The sequence below is a fragment of the Aythya marila genome (assembly GCF_965140915.1).
Source record: "Aythya marila genome assembly, chromosome: 1".
NCBI classification, from domain to species: Eukaryota; Metazoa; Chordata; class Aves; order Anseriformes; family Anatidae; genus Aythya; species Aythya marila.
The window spans coordinates 133,257,285-133,279,138 of NC_139042.1; positions in this window are offsets into that span (position 1 = coordinate 133,257,285).

Consider the following 21,854-nt stretch of genomic DNA (forward strand, 5'->3'; position numbering starts at 1 on the left):
ATGGTCTCCGGTGGATCTGGACCTGTCGATCCCGAGTTCCAAACATGGTCTCCGGTGAGTCCGGAGCCAGCAATCCCGGGTTGCAAAGATAGTCTCTGTTTGGTCAGGACTCCACAATTACGGGGTAATGAGACGGCCTCCGGTGGGTAGGAGCCGGCGATCCCGGGTTCCGAAGACGCTCTCCGATGGGTCAGTTGCTGGCAGCTTGTCCTGCAATATGAGATGGAATGCCTTGCCAGGCCCCATCTCCACAGATACGGAACACTCCGGTTGGCAAGGCCAAGGGTGCATTTGAAGCCCTCGGTATAATAGGTGTCGTGCAATTGCATCATTCTGATTCATTCTGGTATACAGATAGACTAGCCATTATGTTGACTCTTGTGATATTTTTCTCAGTAAAATTGAATTTTAGGCAGGCAAGTGCTTTAATACTCCGTAAGATGTCTAGCTCCTGAGGCTCTAACAGGGCTATCAGTAAGTAGGCAATCCAGCCATACCAGTTGTTCGTTGCCTCCCTAGAGGTGTTTCTCGTATTAGAGGCCTTCCACCCCGTCCCTATTCCTGTACTGTTGACCGAAGTTGTAAGCTCCTTATCTGATAGCGGAATCCCGACCAAGCAGGTGGTGAATGGATTGTCTGCGCTGGCCATCGAGAGACATGTGGTCCTGTCCCGTCACGCTTGCGAGGGTGACCCAAACGTTTCGTCTGGGCTGTATTGCGACCCATGCGGCGCTGGAAGTGCAGAGGTGGAGGAGGGTGGTGGTCCCAACCAAGGCTGCACACCACAGGCTGCTGCTCATCATGGTCCGTGTTCAGTGGAAATACAAGCACGCCCTTGCCCTCATGTTAGCAGCTGGTACGGTCCTTCCCACCACACCCCCTGTGCCCCACCCCATCCCCCAGTATCCAAGTTTCGCAGCATCACCCTTGCTTTTCCTGTTTTAACTGACGTTACTCCTGACTCCATTGTCATAAGATGCTTAATAATGGGTGGTACATCTTCGCGTTGAAAAGGTAGTGTTATATGAGATTCCTAACATAGATTAGCTAGTCTATCCTATGGTGTCTCTTGAGTCCCCCCCTTTTTTTTTTGCTAGCAGGTTCTTTGCTGTGCGAAGGACTTGTTCTACTGCGGCTTGCACTGTGGGTGAGTGTGGCATGCCTGTCTTGTGCGTGATACCCAGCGTGTGAAAAAATGACGTTGTAGAGTGGCTGACATATGCAGGGCCGTTATCTGTTTTTCTTTCTTTTGGCATATCAGGGGTTGCAAGAGCTGCCTGAAAGTGTGCTTGGACATGGTGGCTAGTCTCGCCTGCCATTGCCGTGGCCCAGATTGCATGTGAAAAGGATTCGTGAACATATTTTAACCTTCCGAATTGGGGAATGTTAGTAATGTCGGTTTGCAAAATCCGGACGGAGGAGAGGTCCCTGGGATTGACGGTAGTCAGCGGGCCTGACTGCTGTTGACAATCAGGACAGGTTTGAAATATAAGTTTTGCCTCCGTTATAGGGAGGACAAATTGTCTGGATAATACGTTCGCTTCCTGGTGAAAGAATTGGTGGGACAAACGAGCCTGAGATAGTGTATTTGTTACCGGGACTTGCAATGCTATGTTAGCTAGCTGGTCAGCTCGGGCATTCCCTTCCACAAAAGAACCCTGTAAGGTGATATGCCTCCTAATAGGAATTATGCAGTATGGATGGCTCGACGCTTGAATTTTGCGAATAGTGTCTCATTCTGAATGTGCCTGATTTGAGATCGTTCAATTCGTTGTACCAATCCCACCGCATAAAGTGAATCTAACACAAAATTAACTGGGACCTGATGCCATTATTTAAATGCCATTATTATGGCATGTAATTCCACTGTCTGGGGGAACCTAGAATGCTCTGTAGTGTATGATGGCACTGGCCTTCTTGTTCCCATGGAACAACAGCTTATCCTGTTTGCCCTGAACAATCAGTTTGTCCTTGGACAGGGTGGCATCTCTATACGGTATTAACCTCGAGTAGCACACTATTATAAAAGGTGAACATTTTATGAGCTGGGAGGTGTATATCTGGTTGACCATCAAAGCCCGACAGGGCTGCCTGTAGCTCAAGGCTATTCTGGCGGCATCAGTCAAGGTAGTCCTTAACTATCGGAATAACAACGCTTTTTGGTTCCTCTCCGGCTATCTCTACAGTTCGTTCTCTGCCTTTCTTAATTAAGGCCGCAAACATTTCAATGTGGTGTCACGTTAAAGGGTGTAGCTGATTAATCTTTTTGGGCCCGGTTGGATTCAGGGTACTGAACTATCACAATCACAGATTTCACCAATTTGATTTCATCAACCGTTAGGGGTCCAGTCGGATATTCACCAATAACGCATTAACCGTTAGGGGTCTGGTTGGATTCAGAACACTGAACTATCACGGTCCCGGATTCACCAATAATGTATACCCATCCTTACCCTAGTTGCACTTAATGAGAGCAATGACAATGCAATCAAGTGTGATTTATTACAGCAACAGGTACATAGGTTCTTTGGGTTGCCGACGACAGTGACTGTCTGCAAAAGCAAGCTAGCATGGACGAAATACACAGGTGTTACAGGTGCGCAGCCTGGTAATTAACACGTTGAAAGGCTCAAAGACTCTAGAAGGATTTATAACCAAATGTTCAAATCTCACCCAAAGGCGTCCCAATGGGGGACAAGAGAGGCTCAGCCCGTCGACTGGTCCCAGGAGTCAGGAGGTCCTAAGGATGTATTCTCTCGGGATGGTATCTCCCCTGACGGTGGTATCTTCCCTAACATCCCCTCTCTCTTGGGCCAATTTGTATTATTTTCTATCTTTTAGGTGGAGCTTGAGTGGCTCTAGTCAAGCATCTCTTAGTTGTGCTTGGTGAAAAGTTCTCCCGTCTCCGTTTAAAGTAATAGGCTCCGAGAAATTCAGAGCGCATGCTCAGTGAGGGGTGGTCGCACCTTGGAGGCGGGTAGCTTTTGGGATAGAGGTGTGTTTTGGTATTATACTGATATTATAATGAGCAAAAAGTACACTAGGCTACAGCATTTGTTAAAACATGACAGGTCCTCGGCGCAGGGTAGCAAAAAGTTCAGCTTATCAGTTGGTGTCCGGTGGGTCAGGAGCCGGAGATCCTGGGTTCCAAAGATGTCTACTGTGGATTAGGACCCGTCGATCCTGAATGCCAAGGAGCATCTCTCGACCAAACATGATCCGGAACAGAGAGTCCAGGTGTTCAAAAATCTGAACTGGTGTCTCGTCGACAGGCGAACCCGAGGTTATTGAACAGCGTCCGGTGTTTCGGGGGCCAGCAACCCAGGGTCCAAAGAAGCTCTCATGTAGTTCTTGAGGGATCCATCACTGGGTTCCGAAGTTTTCTTCTGACCCCACGGTATACCGGGTCAAGACCTACTTGAGAATATCTTCGGACACAGCGATCACTACCTCTCGACTTTCCGGAGACCGTACTCGGGTCTCGGCATAGCCGACACACCTGCCTACCGTGACTCTCTTGCGACCCTGGTTTAGCCGGCAACCGACCCATCGGAGGCTGTCTTCTGACACCGGCTATGCCAGCTCCAACCTACCGGATTGTAGGCTCCGGACCCACCGGTGACCATGTTTGGAACTCGGGATTGCCGGCTCCCAACCCAACGGAGGCTGTCTTCTGACCCCGGGATAACCGGCTACTTCCCACAGGAGGCCGTCTTCTTACCTCGTAATTGCGGATCGCCATACCAGAGCCGCCGGAGATCCGACCCTGACCGCAGTGCGGCTAGCAAACACTTCGTCCGGGACCGGAGCCCAGGGGCTTGGTACGGACGGCCGCCGCTCCGGACAGGACAGAACCCCCGGGCCCGGGACGGCCAGCCCCCGAGTTGATTGACCACAGCCTGCAGCTTCACTACACGGCTGGCAGCCATGCCGCTCGTGGCTGGACAACAGTGTAGGGGGATCGGTGTCCCCGAGCCGCCCGAGACGGGACGGTGCGGCGAGCACAGATGCCACTCAGGACCGGAGCCCAGGGGTTCGGGACGGACAGCCGCCGCTCCGCACAGGGTAGAACACCCGGAACATTACATTGTTCCATACCCAGCTAAATTAGCCAGCTAAGTTCCTAAACATGCTTTCTCACAAACCACCTTGTCCCCTGCTCACCACCTTTGGGTTTTTCCAACTAAAAGAAAAGTTTCTGTTGTAACATCACAATTTGAGTGAAAAACAATATGTATAGCTCAAAAGATTATACTGGTTCTCTCTCGGCGTAGAATATTTGCATTGTGCCAAATGCTAGTAGATATTTTCATATATTTTTCCGTGCTCTGTGATAGCTTAATAGATGCAGATTTTCAGACCTGCGTCCTCTTGTGTTAGAGATAAAAACCATAAATGATGGAGAAATTGCATTGTGAATGTGTCTTAGGCTGCTAAATATTTGTTTTTCAGTTTTTTTTTAATGTAGGCATTTAAGTACATTCGTTAGCGTATTTTTGACAATTGTACTTAAATACATACATATTTTCTCCCCCTTCCTCTTTGAGTAGAGGGGGATTGAGTTGTGGTGGAGTTTGGCTGCCCACCCGAGTAAAACTGCCAGAGATGGTCAAGCGCCACCCTAACAGGAGTTTTTGTACTGCCTGGAGTTATTGACGCTGATTATGAAGGGATCATGCAAGCCATGGCACGGACTCCCTTGCCACCATGACCGCAGTGCGGCTACCAAACACTTCGTCCGGGACCCCGCGACCTCCGGCTCCTGGCCCACCGGAGACCATGTTAGGAACTCGGAATCGACAGGTCCAGATCCACAGTGGACCATGTTTGGAACCCGGGATAGCTGGCTCCTGACCCACCGGACACCATCGTTGGAACTCGGGATCGACTGGTTCAGATCCACAGTAAACCCTCTTCTGACCCCGGGATCTCCGGCTCCAACTACCGGAGGCCTACTTCTGCCCCCGGGATCCCTGGCTCCCGGCCCTCCGGAGACTGTATTCGGGACTCGGTATCGCCGGTTCCCCAGCCTACCGTGACTATCTTGCTGCCCCGGTTGAGCCGGCAACCGACCCATCGGAGACCGCGTTGGGAACCCGGGATCGCCGGCTGCTTCCCACCGGAGGCCGTCTTCTTACCCAGTAATTTTGGAGTCCCGACCAACCGGAGACTATCTTTGCAACCCGGGATTGCCGGCTCCGGACTCACCGGAGACCGTGTTTGGAACGCGTGATTACCGGCTCCTGACCTACCAGAGACCATGTTCGGAACGCGGGATTGCCGGCTCCCGACCTACCGGAGAATAGCTTCTATCCCCGGGATCGCGTGCTGCCGAACCTCCGGAGACTGTGTTCGGGACTTGGTATCGCCGGCTCCCCAGCCAACCGTGACTATCTTGCGGCCCCGGCTTAGCAAGACAAGCGTCCCACCGGAGACCATCTACGGAAAGGCATTCCCTCTCATATGGCAGGACAACCTTACCCATAACCATCCCGGGTTCCGAAGACGCTCTCCGATGGGTCGGTTGCCGGCTAAACCGGGGCAGCAAGATAGTCACGGTTGGCTGGAGGTCTGGCGATACTGAGTCCCAAATATAGTTTCCGAAGGGTCGGCAGCCCGTGATCCCGGGGATAGAAGATGGTCTCCGGTGGATCTGGACCTGTCGATCCCGAGTTCCAAACATGGTCTCCGGTGAGTCCGGAGCCAGCAATCCCGGGTTGCAAAGATAGTCTCTGTTTGGTCAGGACTCCACAATTACGGGGTAATGAGACGGCCTCCGGTGGGTAGGAGCCGGCGATCCCGGGTTCCGAAGACGCTCTCCGATGGGTCAGTTGCTGGCAGCTTGTCCTGCAATATGAGATGGAATGCCTTGCCAGGCCCCATCTCCACAGATACGGAACACTCCGGTTGGCAAGGCCAAGGGTGCATTTGAAGCCCTCGGTATAATAGGTGTCGTGCAATTGCATCATTCTGATTCATTCTGGTATACAGATAGACTAGCCATTATGTTGACTCTTGTGATATTTTTCTCAGTAAAATTGAATTTTAGGCAGGCAAGTGCTTTAATACTCCGTAAGATGTCTAGCTCCTGAGGCTCTAACAGGGCTATCAGTAAGTAGGCAATCCAGCCATACCAGTTGTTCGTTGCCTCCCTAGAGGTGTTTCTCGTATTAGAGGCCTTCCACCCCGTCCCTATTCCTGTACTGTTGACCGAAGTTGTAAGCTCCTTATCTGATAGCGGAATCCCGACCAAGCAGGTGGTGAATGGATTGTCTGCGCTGGCCATCGAGAGACATGTGGTCCTGTCCCGTCACGCTTGCGAGGGTGACCCAAACGTTTTGTCTGGGCTGTATTGCGACCCATGCGGCGCTGGAAGTGCAGAGGTGGAGGAGGGTGGTGGTCCCAACCAAGGCTGCACACCACAGGCTGCTGCTCATCATGGTCCGTGTTCAGTGGAAATACAAGCACGCCCTTGCCCTCATGTTAGCAGCTGGTACGGTCCTTCCCACCACACCCCCTGTGCCCCACCCCATCCCCCAGTATCCAAGTTTCGCAGCATCACCCTTGCTTTTCCTGTTTTAACTGACGTTACTCCTGACTCCATTGTCATAAGATGCTTAATAATGGGTGGTACATCTTCGCGTTGAAAAGGTAGTGTTATATGAGATTCCTAACATAGATTAGCTAGTCTATCCTATGGTGTCTCTTGAGTCCCCCCCTTTTTTTTTTGCTAGCAGGTTCTTTGCTGTGCGAAGGACTTGTTCTACTGCGGCTTGCACTGTGGGTGAGTGTGGCATGCCTGTCTTGTGCGTGATACCCAGCGTGTGAAAAAATGACGTTGTAGAGTGGCTGACATATGCAGGGCCGTTATCTGTTTTTCTTTCTTTTGGCATATCAGGGGTTGCAAGAGCTGCCTGAAAGTGTGCTTGGACATGGTGGCTAGTCTCGCCTGCCATTGCCGTGGCCCAGATTGCATGTGAAAAGGATTCGTGAACATATTTTAACCTTCCGAATTGGGGAATGTTAGTAATGTCGGTTTGCAAAATCCGGACGGAGGAGAGGTCCCTGGGATTGACGGTAGTCAGCGGGCCTGACTGCTGTTGACAATCAGGACAGGTTTGAAATATAAGTTTTGCCTCCGTTATAGGGAGGACAAATTGTCTGGATAATACGTTCGCTTCCTGGTGAAAGAATTGGTGGGACAAACGAGCCTGAGATAGTGTATTTGTTACCGGGACTTGCAATGCTATGTTAGCTAGCTGGTCAGCTCGGGCATTCCCTTCCACAAAAGAACCCTGTAAGGTGATATGCCTCCTAATAGGAATTATGCAGTATGGATGGCTCGACGCTTGAATTTTGCGAATAGTGTCTCATTCTGAATGTGCCTGATTTGAGATCGTTCAATTCGTTGTACCAATCCCACCGCATAAAGTGAATCTAACACAAAATTAACTGGGACCTGATGCCATTATTTAAATGCCATTATTATGGCATGTAATTCCACTGTCTGGGGGAACCTAGAATGCTCTGTAGTGTATGATGGCACTGGCCTTCTTGTTCCCATGGAACAACAGCTTATCCTGTTTGCCCTGAACAATCAGTTTGTCCTTGGACAGGGTGGCATCTCTATACGGTATTAACCTCGAGTAGCACACTATTATAAAAGGTGAACATTTTATGAGCTGGGAGGTGTATATCTGGTTGACCATCAAAGCCCGACAGGGCTGCCTGTAGCTCAAGGCTATTCTGGCGGCATCAGTCAAGGTAGTCCTTAACTATCGGAATAACAACGCTTTTTGGTTCCTCTCCGGCTATCTCTACAGTTCGTTCTCTGCCTTTCTTAATTAAGGCCGCAAACATTTCAATGTGGTGTCACGTTAAAGGGTGTAGCTGATTAATCTTTTTGGGCCCGGTTGGATTCAGGGTACTGAACTATCACAATCACAGATTTCACCAATTTGATTTCATCAACCGTTAGGGGTCCAGTCGGATATTCACCAATAACGCATTAACCGTTAGGGGTCTGGTTGGATTCAGAACACTGAACTATCACGGTCCCGGATTCACCAATAATGTATACCCATCCTTACCCTAGTTGCACTTAATGAGAGCAATGACAATGCAATCAAGTGTGATTTATTACAGCAACAGGTACATAGGTTCTTTGGGTTGCCGACGACAGTGACTGTCTGCAAAAGCAAGCTAGCATGGACGAAATACACAGGTGTTACAGGTGCGCAGCCTGGTAATTAACACGTTGAAAGGCTCAAAGACTCTAGAAGGATTTATAACCAAATGTTCAAATCTCACCCAAAGGCGTCCCAATGGGGGACAAGAGAGGCTCAGCCCGTCGACTGGTCCCAGGAGTCAGGAGGTCCTAAGGATGTATTCTCTCGGGATGGTATCTCCCCTGACGGTGGTATCTTCCCTAACATCCCCTCTCTCTTGGGCCAATTTGTATTATTTTCTATCTTTTAGGTGGAGCTTGAGTGGCTCTAGTCAAGCATCTCTTAGTTGTGCTTGGTGAAAAGTTCTCCCGTCTCCGTTTAAAGTAATAGGCTCCGAGAAATTCAGAGCGCATGCTCAGTGAGGGGTGGTCGCACCTTGGAGGCGGGTAGCTTTTGGGATAGAGGTGTGTTTTGGTATTATACTGATATTATAATGAGCAAAAAGTACACTAGGCTACAGCATTTGTTAAAACATGACAGGTCCTCGGCGCAGGGTAGCAAAAAGTTCAGCTTATCAGTTGGTGTCCGGTGGGTCAGGAGCCGGAGATCCTGGGTTCCAAAGATGTCTACTGTGGATTAGGACCCGTCGATCCTGAATGCCAAGGAGCATCTCTCGACCAAACATGATCCGGAACAGAGAGTCCAGGTGTTCAAAAATCTGAACTGGTGTCTCGTCGACAGGCGAACCCGAGGTTATCGAACAGCGTCCGGTGTTTCGGGGGCCAGCAACCCAGGGTCCAAAGAAGCTCTCATGTAGTTCTTGAGGGATCCATCACTGGGTTCCGAAGTTTTCTTCTGACCCCACGGTATACCGGGTCAAGACCTACTTGAGAATATCTTCGGACACAGCGATCACTACCTCTCGACTTTCCGGAGACCGTACTCGGGTCTCGGCATAGCCGACACACCTGCCTACCGTGACTCTCTTGCGACCCTGGTTTAGCCGGCAACCGACCCATCGGAGGCTGTCTTCTGACACCGGCTATGCCAGCTCCAACCTACCGGATTGTAGGCTCCGGACCCACCGGTGACCATGTTTGGAACTCGGGATTGCCGGCTCCCAACCCAACGGAGGCTGTCTTCTGACCCCGGGATAACCGGCTACTTCCCACAGGAGGCCGTCTTCTTACCTCGTAATTGCGGATCGCCATACCAGAGCCGCCGGAGATCCGACCCTGACCGCAGTGCGGCTAGCAAACACTTCGTCCGGGACCGGAGCCCAGGGGCTTGGTACGGACGGCCGCCGCTCCGGACAGGACAGAACCCCCGGGCCCGGGACGGCCAGCCCCCGAGTTGATTGACCACAGCCTGCAGCTTCACTACACGGCTGGCAGCCATGCCGCTCGTGGCTGGACAACAGTGTAGGGGGATCGGTGTCCCCGAGCCGCCCGAGACGGGACGGTGCGGCGAGCACAGATGCCACTCAGGACCGGAGCCCAGGGGTTCGGGACGGACAGCCGCCGCTCCGCACAGGGTAGAACACCCGGAACATTACATTGTTCCATACCCAGCTAAATTAGCCAGCTAAGTTCCTAAACATGCTTTCTCACAAACCACCTTGTCCCCTGCTCACCACCTTTGGGTTTTTCCAACTAAAAGAAAAGTTTCTGTTGTAACATCACAATTTGAGTGAAAAACAATATGTATAGCTCAAAAGATTATACTGGTTCTCTCTCGGCGTAGAATATTTGCATTGTGCCAAATGCTAGTAGATATTTTCATATATTTTTCCGTGCTCTGTGATAGCTTAATAGATGCAGATTTTCAGACCTGCGTCCTCTTGTGTTAGAGATAAAAACCATAAATGATGGAGAAATTGCATTGTGAATGTGTCTTAGGCTGCTAAATATTTGTTTTTCAGTTTTTTTTTAATGTAGGCATTTAAGTACATTCGTTAGCGTATTTTTGACAATTGTACTTAAATACATACATATTTTCTCCCCCTTCCTCTTTGAGTAGAGGGGGATTGAGTTGTGGTGGAGTTTGGCTGCCCACCCGAGTAAAACTGCCAGAGATGGTCAAGCGCCACCCTAACAGGAGTTTTTGTACTGCCTGGAGTTATTGACGCTGATTATGAAGGGATCATGCAAGCCATGGCACGGACTCCCTTGCCACCATGACCGCAGTGCGGCTACCAAACACTTCGTCCGGGACCCCGCGACCTCCGGCTCCTGGCCCACCGGAGACCATGTTAGGAACTCGGAATCGACAGGTCCAGATCCACAGTGGACCATGTTTGGAACCCGGGATAGCTGGCTCCTGACCCACCGGACACCATCGTTGGAACTCGGGATCGACTGGTTCAGATCCACAGTAAACCCTCTTCTGACCCCGGGATCTCCGGCTCCAACTACCGGAGGCCTACTTCTGCCCCCGGGATCCCTGGCTCCCGGCCCTCCGGAGACTGTATTCGGGACTCGGTATCGCCGGTTCCCCAGCCTACCGTGACTATCTTGCTGCCCCGGTTGAGCCGGCAACCGACCCATCGGAGACCGCGTTGGGAACCCGGGATCGCCGGCTGCTTCCCACCGGAGGCCGTCTTCTTACCCAGTAATTTTGGAGTCCCGACCAACCGGAGACTATCTTTGCAACCCGGGATTGCCGGCTCCGGACTCACCGGAGACCGTGTTTGGAACGCGTGATTACCGGCTCCTGACCTACCAGAGACCATGTTCGGAACGCGGGATTGCCGGCTCCCGACCTACCGGAGAATAGCTTCTATCCCCGGGATCGCGTGCTGCCGAACCTCCGGAGACTGTGTTCGGGACTTGGTATCGCCGGCTCCCCAGCCAACCGTGACTATCTTGCGGCCCCGGCTTAGCAAGACAAGCGTCCCACCGGAGACCATCTACGGAAAGGCATTCCCTCTCATATGGCAGGACAACCTTACCCATAACCATCCCGGGTTCCGAAGACGCTCTCCGATGGGTCGGTTGCCGGCTAAACCGGGGCAGCAAGATAGTCACGGTTGGCTGGAGGTCTGGCGATACTGAGTCCCAAATATAGTTTCCGAAGGGTCGGCAGCCCGTGATCCCGGGGATAGAAGATGGTCTCCGGTGGATCTGGACCTGTCGATCCCGAGTTCCAAACATGGTCTCCGGTGAGTCCGGAGCCAGCAATCCCGGGTTGCAAAGATAGTCTCTGTTTGGTCAGGACTCCACAATTACGGGGTAATGAGACGGCCTCCGGTGGGTAGGAGCCGGCGATCCCGGGTTCCGAAGACGCTCTCCGATGGGTCAGTTGCTGGCAGCTTGTCCTGCAATATGAGATGGAATGCCTTGCCAGGCCCCATCTCCACAGATACGGAACACTCCGGTTGGCAAGGCCAAGGGTGCATTTGAAGCCCTCGGTATAATAGGTGTCGTGCAATTGCATCATTCTGATTCATTCTGGTATACAGATAGACTAGCCATTATGTTGACTCTTGTGATATTTTTCTCAGTAAAATTGAATTTTAGGCAGGCAAGTGCTTTAATACTCCGTAAGATGTCTAGCTCCTGAGGCTCTAACAGGGCTATCAGTAAGTAGGCAATCCAGCCATACCAGTTGTTCGTTGCCTCCCTAGAGGTGTTTCTCGTATTAGAGGCCTTCCACCCCGTCCCTATTCCTGTACTGTTGACCGAAGTTGTAAGCTCCTTATCTGATAGCGGAATCCCGACCAAGCAGGTGGTGAATGGATTGTCTGCGCTGGCCATCGAGAGACATGTGGTCCTGTCCCGTCACGCTTGCGAGGGTGACCCAAACGTTTCGTCTGGGCTGTATTGCGACCCATGCGGCGCTGGAAGTGCAGAGGTGGAGGAGGGTGGTGGTCCCAACCAAGGCTGCACACCACAGGCTGCTGCTCATCATGGTCCGTGTTCAGTGGAAATACAAGCACGCCCTTGCCCTCATGTTAGCAGCTGGTACGGTCCTTCCCACCACACCCCCTGTGCCCCACCCCATCCCCCAGTATCCAAGTTTCGCAGCATCACCCTTGCTTTTCCTGTTTTAACTGACGTTACTCCTGACTCCATTGTCATAAGATGCTTAATAATGGGTGGTACATCTTCGCGTTGAAAAGGTAGTGTTATATGAGATTCCTAACATAGATTAGCTAGTCTATCCTATGGTGTCTCTTGAGTCCCCCCCTTTTTTTTTGCTAGCAGGTTCTTTGCTGTGCGAAGGACTTGTTCTACTGCGGCTTGCACTGTGGGTGAGTGTGGCATGCCTGTCTTGTGCGTGATACCCAGAGTGTGAAAAAATGACGTTGTAGAGTGGCTGACATATGCAGGGCCGTTATCTGTTTTTCTTTCTTTTGGCATATCAGGGGTTGCAAGAGCTGCCTGAAAGTGTGCTTGGACATGGTGGCTAGTCTCGCCTGCCATTGCCGTGGCCCAGATTGCATGTGAAAAGGATTCGTGAACATATTTTAACCTTCCGAATTGGGGAATGTTAGTAATGTCGGTTTGCAAAATCCGGACGGAGGAGAGGTCCCTGGGATTGACGGTAGTCAGCGGGCCTGACTGCTGTTGACAATCAGGACAGGTTTGAAATATAAGTTTTGCCTCCGTTATAGGGAGGACAAATTGTCTGGATAATACGTTCGCTTCCTGGTGAAAGAATTGGTGGGACAAACGAGCCTGAGATAGTGTATTTGTTACCGGGACTTGCAATGCTATGTTAGCTAGCTGGTCAGCTCGGGCATTCCCTTCCACAAAAGAACCCTGTAAGGTGATATGCCTCCTAATAGGAATTATGCAGTATGGATGGCTCGACGCTTGAATTTTGCGAATAGTGTCTCATTCTGAATGTGCCTGATTTGAGATCGTTCAATTCGTTGTACCAATCCCACCGCATAAAGTGAATCTAACACAAAATTAACTGGGACCTGATGCCATTATTTAAAAGCCATTATTATGGCATGTAATTCCACTGTCTGGGGGAACCTAGAATGCTCTGTAGTGTATGATGGCACTGGCCTTCTTGTTCCCATGGAACAACAGCTTATCCTGTTTGCCCTGAACAATCAGTTTGTCCTTGGACAGGGTGGCATCTCTATACGGTATTAACCTCGAGTAGCACACTATTATAAAAGGTGAACATTTTATGAGCTGGGAGGTGTATATCTGGTTGACCATCAAAGCCCGACAGGGCTGCCTGTAGCTCAAGGCTATTCTGGTGGCATCAGTCAAGGTAGTCCTTAACTATCGGAATAACAACGCTTTTTGGTTCCTCTCCGGCTATCTCTACAGTTCGTTCTCTGCCTTTCTTAATTAAGGCCGCAAACATTTCAATGTGGTGTCACGTTAAAGGGTGTAGCTGATTAATCTTTTTGGGCCCGGTCGGATTCAGGGTACTGAACTATCACAATCACAGATTTCACCAATTTGATTTCATCAACCGTTAGGGGTCCAGTCGGATATTCACCAATAACGCATTAACCGTTAGGGGTCTGGTTGGATTCAGAACACTGAACTATCACGGTCCCGGATTCACCAATAATGTATACCCATCCTTACCCTAGTTGCACTTAATGAGAGCAATGACAATGCAATCAAGTGTGATTTATTACAGCAACAGGTACATAGGTTCTTTGGGTTGCCGACGACAGTGACTGTCTGCAAAAGCAAGCTAGCATGGACGAAATACACAGGTGTTACAGGTGCGCAGCCTGGTAATTAACACGTTGAAAGGCTCAAAGACTCTAGAAGGATTTATAACCAAATGTTCAAATCTCACCCAAAGGCGTCCCAATGGGGGACAAGAGAGGCTCAGCCCGTCGACTGGTCCCAGGAGTCAGGAGGTCCTAAGGATGTATTCTCTCGGGATGGTATCTCCCCTGACGGTGGTATCTTCCCTAACATCCCCTCTCTCTTGGGCCAATTTGTATTATTTTCTATCTTTTAGGTGGAGCTTGAGTGGCTCTAGTCAAGCATCTCTTAGTTGTGCTTGGTGAAAAGTTCTCCCGTCTCCGTTTAAAGTAATAGGCTCCGAGAAATTCAGAGCGCATGCTCAGTGAGGGGTGGTCGCACCTTGGAGGCGGGTAGCTTTTGGGATAGAGGTGTGTTTTGGTATTATACTGATATTATAATGAGCAAAAAGTACACTAGGCTACAGCATTTGTTAAAACATGACAGGTCCTCGGCGCAGGGTAGCAAAAAGTTCAGCTTATCAGTTGGTGTCCGGTGGGTCAGGAGCCGGAGATCCTGGGTTCCAAAGATGTCTACTGTGGATTAGGACCCGTCGATCCTGAATGCCAAGGAGCATCTCTCGACCAAACATGATCCGGAACAGAGAGTCCAGGTGTTCAAAACTCTGAACTGGTGTCTCGTCGACAGGCGAACCCGAGGTTATCGAACAGCGTCCGGTGTTTCGGGGGCCAGCAACCCAGGGTCCAAAGAAGCTCTCATGTAGTTCTTGACGGATCCATCACTGGGTTCCGAAGTTTTCTTCTGACCCCACGGTATACCGGGTCAAGACCTACTTGAGAGTATCTTCGGACACAGCGATCACTACCTCTCGACTTTCCGGAGACCGTACTCGGGTCTCGGCATAGCCGACACACCTGCCTACCGTGACTCTCTTGCGACCCTGGTTTAGCCGGCAACCGACCCATCGGAGGCTGTCTTCTGACACCGGCTATGCCAGCTCCAACCTACCGGATTGTAGGCTCCGGACCCACCGGTGACCATGTTTGGAACTCGGGATTGCCGGCTCCCAACCCAACGGAGGCTGTCTTCTGACCCCGGGATAACCGGCTACTTCCCACAGGAGGCCGTCTTCTTACCTCGTAATTGCGGATCGCCATACCAGAGCCGCCGGAGATCCGACCCTGACCGCAGTGCGGCTAGCAAACACTTCGTCCGGGACCGGAGCCCAGGGGCTTGGTACGGACGGCCGCCGCTCCGGACAGGACAGAACCCCCGGGCCCGGGACGGCCAGCCCCCGAGTTGATTGACCACAGCCTGCAGCTTCACTACACGGCTGGCAGCCATGCCGCTCGTGGCTGGACAACAGTGTAGGGGGATCGGTGTCCCCGAGCCGCCCGAGACGGGACGGTGCGGCGAGCACAGATGCCACTCAGGACCGGAGCCCAGGGGTTCGGGACGGACAGCCGCCGCTCCGCACAGGGTAGAACACCCGGAACATTACATTGTTCCATACCCAGCTAAATTAGCCAGCTAAGTTCCTAAACATGCTTTCTCACAAACCACCTTGTCCCCTGCTCACCACCTTTGGGTTTTTCCAACTAAAAGAAAAGTTTCTGTTGTAACATCACAATTTGAGTGAAAAACAATATGTATAGCTCAAAAGATTATACTGGTTCTCTCTCGGCGTAGAATATTTGCATTGTGCCAAATGCTAGTAGATATTTTCATATATTTTTCCGTGCTCTGTGATAGCTTAATAGATGCAGATTTTCAGACCTGCGTCCTCTTGTGTTAGAGATAAAAACCATAAATGATGGAGAAATTGCATTGTGAATGTGTCTTAGGCTGCTAAATATTTGTTTTTCAGTTTTTTTTAATGTAGGTATTTAAGTACATTCGTTAGCGTATTTTTGACAATTGTACTTAAATACATACATATTTTCTCCCCCTTCCTCTTTGAGTAGAGGGGGATTGAGTTGTGGTGGAGTTTGGCTGCCCACCCGAGTAAAACTGCCAGAGATGGTCAAGCGCCACCCTAACAGGAGTTTTTGTACTGCCTGGAGTTATTGACGCTGATTATGAAGGGATCATGCAAGCCATGGCACGGACTCCCTTGCCACCATGACCGCAGTGCGGCTACCAAACACTTCGTCCGGGACCCCGCGACCTCCGGCTCCTGGCCCACCGGAGACCATGTTAGGAACTCGGAATCGACAGGTCCAGATCCACAGTGGACCATGTTTGGAACCCGGGATAGCTGGCTCCTGACCCACCGGACACCATCGTTGGAACTCGGGATTGACTGGTTCAGATCCACAGTAAACCCTCTTCTGCCCCCGGGATCCCTGGCTCCCGGCCCTCCGGAGACTGTATTCGGGACTCGGTATCGCCGGTTCCCCAGCCTACCGTGACTATCTTGCTGCCCCGGTTGAGCCGGCAACCGACCCATCGGAGACCGCGTTGGGAACCCGGGATCGCCGGCTGCTTCCCACCGGAGGCCGTCTTCTTACCCAGTAATTTTGGAGTCCCGACCAACCGGAGACTATCTTTGCAACCCGGGATTGCCGGCTCCGGACTCACCGGAGACCGTGTTTGGAACGCGTGATTACCGGCTCCTGACCTACCAGAGACCATGTTCGGAACGCGGGATTGCCGGCTCCCGACCTACCGGAGAATAGCTTCTATCCCCGGGATCGCGTGCTGCCGAACCTCCGGAGACTGTGTTCGGGACTTGGTATCGCCGGCTCCCCAGCCAACCGTGACTATCTTGCGGCCCCGGCTTAGCAAGACAAGCGTCCCACCGGAGACCATCTACGGAAAGGCATTCCCTCTCATATGGCAGGACAACCTTACCCATAACCATCCCGGGTTCCGAAGACGCTCTCCGATGGGTCGGTTGCCGGCTAAACCGGGGCAGCAAGATAGTCACGGTTGGCTGGAGGTCTGGCGATACTGAGTCCCAAATATAGTTTCCGAAGGGTCGGCAGCCCGTGATCCCGGGGATAGAAGATGGTCTCCGGTGGATCTGGACCTGTCGATCCCGAGTTCCAAACATGGTCTCCGGTGAGTCCGGAGCCAGCAATCCCGGGTTGCAAAGATAGTCTCTGTTTGGTCAGGACTCCACAATTACGGGGTAATGAGACGGCCTCCGGTGGGTAGGAGCCGGCGATCCCGGGTTCCGAAGACGCTCTCCGATGGGTCAGTTGCTGGCAGCTTGTCCTGCAATATGAGATGGAATGCCTTGCCAGGCCCCATCTCCACAGATACGGAACACTCCGGTTGGCAAGGCCAAGGGTGCATTTGAAGCCCTCGGTATAATAGGTGTCGTGCAATTGCATCATTCTGATTCATTCTGGTATACAGATAGACTAGCCATTATGTTGACTCTTGTGATATTTTTCTCAGTATAATTGAATTTTAGGCAGGCAAGTGCTTTAATACTCCGTAAGATGTCTAGCTCCTGAGGCTCTAACAGGGCTATCAGTAAGTAGGCAATCCAGCCATACCAGTTGTTCGTTGCCTCCCTAGAGGTGTTTCTCGTATTAGAGGCCTTCCACCCCGTCCCTATTCCTGTACTGTTGACCGAAGTTGTAAGCTCCTTATCTGATAGCGGAATCCCGACCAAGCAGGTGGTGAATGGATTGTCTGCGCTGGCCATCGAGAGACATGTGGTCCTGTCCCGTCACGCTTGCGAGGGTGACCCAAACGTTTCGTCTGGGCTGTATTGCGACCCATGCGGCGCTGGAAGTGCAGAGGTGGAGGAGGGTGGTGGTCCCAACCAAGGCTGCACACCACAGGCTGCTGCTCATCATGGTCCGTGTTCAGTGGAAATACAAGCACGCCCTTGCCCTCATGTTAGCAGCTGGTACGGTCCTTCCCACCACACCCCCTGTGCCCCACCCCATCCCCCAGTATCCAAGTTTCGCAGCATCACCCTTGCTTTTCCTGTTTTAACTGACGTTACTCCTGACTCCATTGTCATAAGATGCTTAATAATGGGTGGTACATCTTCGCGTTGAAAAGGTAGTGTTATATGAGATTCCTAACATAGATTAGCTAGTCTATCCTATGGTGTCTCTTGAGTCCCCCCCTTTTTTTTTTGCTAGCAGGTTCTTTGCTGTGCGAAGGACTTGTTCTACTGCGGCTTGCACTGTGGGTGAGTGTGGCATGCCTGTCTTGTGCGTGATACCCAGCGTGTGAAAAAATGACGTTGTAGAGTGGCTGACATATGCAGGGCCGTTATCTGTTTTTCTTTCTTTTGGCATATCAGGGGTTGCAAGAGCTGCCTGAAAGTGTGCTTGGACATGGTGGCTAGTCTCGCCTGCCATTGCCGTGGCCCAGATTGCATGTGAAAAGGATTCGTGAACATATTTTAACCTTCCGAATTGGGGAATGTTAGTAATGTCGGTTTGCAAAATCCGGACGGAGGAGAGGTCCCTGGGATTGACGGTAGTCAGCGGGCCTGACTGCTGTTGACAATCAGGACAGGTTTGAAATATAAGTTTTGCCTCCGTTATAGGGAGGACAAATTGTCTGGATAATACGTTCGCTTCCTGGTGAAAGAATTGGTGGGACAAACGAGCCTGAGATAGTGTATTTGTTACCGGGACTTGCAATGCTATGTTAGCTAGCTGGTCAGCTCGGGCATTCCCTTCCACAAAAGAACCCTGTAAGGTGATATGCCTCCTAATAGGAATTATGCAGTATGGATGGCTCGACGCTTGAATTTTGCGAATAGTGTCTCATTCTGAATGTGCCTGATTTGAGATCGTTCAATTCGTTGTACCAATCCCACCGCATAAAGTGAATCTAACACAAAATTAACTGGGACCTGATGCCATTATTTAAATGCCATTATTATGGCATGTAATTCCACTGTCTGGGGGAACCTAGAATGCTCTGTAGTGTATGATGGCACTGGCCTTCTTGTTCCCATGGAACAACAGCTTATCCTGTTTGCCCTGAACAATCAGTTTGTCCTTGGACAGGGTGGCATCTCTATACGGTATTAACCTCGAGTAGCACACTATTATAAAAGGTGAACATTTTATGAGCTGGGAGGTGTATATCTGGTTGACCATCAAAGCCCGACAGGGCTGCCTGTAGCTCAAGGCTATTCTGGTGGCATCAGTCAAGGTAGTCCTTAACTATCGGAATAACAACGCTTTTTGGTTCCTCTCCGGCTATCTCTACAGTTCGTTCTCTGCCTTTCTTAATTAAGGCCGCAAACATTTCAATGTGGTGTCACGTTAAAGGGTGTAGCTGATTAATCTTTTTGGGCCCGGTCGGATTCAGGGTACTGAACTATCACAATCACAGATTTCACCAATTTGATTTCATCAACCGTTAGGGGTCCAGTCGGATATTCACCAATAACGCATTAACCATTAGGGGTCTGGTTGGATTCAGAACACTGAACTATCACGGTCCCGGATTCACCAATAATGTATACCCATCCTTACCCTAGTTGCACTTAATGAGAGCAATGACAATGCAATCAAGTGTGATTTATTACAGCAACAGGTACATAGGTTCTTTGGGTTGCCGACGACAGTGACTGTCTGCAAAAGCAAGCTAGCATGGACGAAATACACAGGTGTTACAGGTGCGCAGCCTGGTAATTAACACGTTGAAAGGCTCAAAGACTCTAGAAGGATTTATAACCAAATGTTCAAATCTCACCCAAAGGCGTCCCAATGGGGGACAAGAGAGGCTCAGCCCGTCGACTGGTCCCAGGAGTCAGGAGGTCCTAAGGATGTATTCTCTCGGGATGGTATCTCCCCTGACGGTGGTATCTTCCCTAACATCCCCTCTCTCTTGGGCCAATTTGTATTATTTTCTATCTTTTAGGTGGAGCTTGAGTGGCTCTAGTCAAGCATCTCTTAGTTGTGCTTGGTGAAAAGTTCTCCCGTCTCCGTTTAAAGTAATAGGCTCCGAGAAATTCAGAGCGCATGCTCAGTGAGGGGTGGTCGCACCTTGGAGGCGGGTAGCTTTTGGGATAGAGGTGTGTTTTGGTATTATACTGATATTATAATGAGCAAAAAGTACACTAGGCTACAGCATTTGTTAAAACATGACAGGTCCTCGGCGCAGGGTAGCAAAAAGTTCAGCTTATCAGTTGGTGTCCGGTGGGTCAGGAGCCGGAGATCCTGGGTTCCAAAGATGTCTACTGTGGATTAGGACCCGTCGATCCTGAATGCCAAGGAGCATCTCTCGACCAAACATGATCCGGAACAGAGAGTCCAGGTGTTCAAAAATCTGAACTGGTGTCTCGTCGACAGGCGAACCCGAGGTTATCGAACAGCGTCCGGTGTTTCGGGGGCCAGCAACCCAGGGTCCAAAGAAGCTCTCATGTAGTTCTTGACGGATCCATCACTGGGTTCCGAAGTTTTCTTCTGACCCCACGGTATACCGGGTCAAGACCTACTTGAGAGTATCTTCGGACACAGCGATCACTACCTCTCGACTTTCCGGAGACCGTACTCGGGTCTCGGCATAGCCGACACACCTGCCTACCGTGACTCTCTTGCGACCCTGGTTTAGCCGGCAACCGACCCATCGGAGGCTGTCTTCTGACACCGGCTATGCCAGCTCCAACCTACCGGATTGTAGGCTCCGGACCCACCGGTGACCATGTTTGGAACTCGGGATTGCCGGCTCCCAACCCAACGGAGGCTGTCTTCTGACCCCGGGATAACCGGCTACTTCCCACAGGAGGCCGTCTTCTTACCTCGTAATTGCGGATCGCCATACCAGAGCCGCCGGAGATCCGACCCTGACCGCAGTGCGGCTAGCAAACACTTCGTCCGGGACCGGAGCCCAGGGGCTTGGTACGGACGGCCGCCGCTCCGGACAGGACAGAACCCCCGGGCCCGGGACGGCCAGCCCCCGAGTTGATTGACCACAGCCTGCAGCTTCACTACACGGCTGGCAGCCATGCCGCTCGTGGCTGGACAACAGTGTAGGGGGATCGGTGTCCCCGAGCCGCCCGAGACGGGACGGTGCGGCGAGCACAGATGCCACTCAGGACCGGAGCCCAGGGGTTCGGGACGGACAGCCGCCGCTCCGCACAGGGTAGAACACCCGGAACATTACATTGTTCCATACCCAGCTAAATTAGCCAGCTAAGTTCCTAAACATGCTTTCTCACAAACCACCTTGTCCCCTGCTCACCACCTTTGGGTTTTTCCAACTAAAAGAAAAGTTTCTGTTGTAACATCACAATTTGAGTGAAAAACAATATGTATAGCTCAAAAGATTATACTGGTTCTCTCTCGGCGTAGAATATTTGCATTGTGCCAAATGCTAGTAGATATTTTCATATATTTTTCCGTGCTCTGTGATAGCTTAATAGATGCAGATTTTCAGACCTGCGTCCTCTTGTGTTAGAGATAAAAACCATAAATGATGGAGAAATTGCATTGTGAATGTGTCTTAGGCTGCTAAATATTTGTTTTTCAGTTTTTTTTAATGTAGGTATTTAAGTACATTCGTTAGCGTATTTTTGACAATTGTACTTAAATACATACATATTTTCTCCCCCTTCCTCTTTGAGTAGAGGGGGATTGAGTTGTGGTGGAGTTTGGCTGCCCACCCGAGTAAAACTGCCAGAGATGGTCAAGCGCCACCCTAACAGGAGTTTTTGTACTGCCTGGAGTTATTGACGCTGATTATGAAGGGATCATGCAAGCCATGGCACGGACTCCCTTGCCACCATGACCGCAGTGCGGCTACCAAACACTTCGTCCGGGACCCCGCGACCTCCGGCTCCTGGCCCACCGGAGACCATGTTAGGAACTCGGAATCGACAGGTCCAGATCCACAGTGGACCATGTTTGGAACCCGGGATAGCTGGCTCCTGACCCACCGGACACCATCGTTGGAACTCGGGATTGACTGGTTCAGATCCACAGTAAACCCTCTTCTGCCCCCGGGATCCCTGGCTCCCGGCCCTCCGGAGACTGTATTCGGGACTCGGTATCGCCGGTTCCCCAGC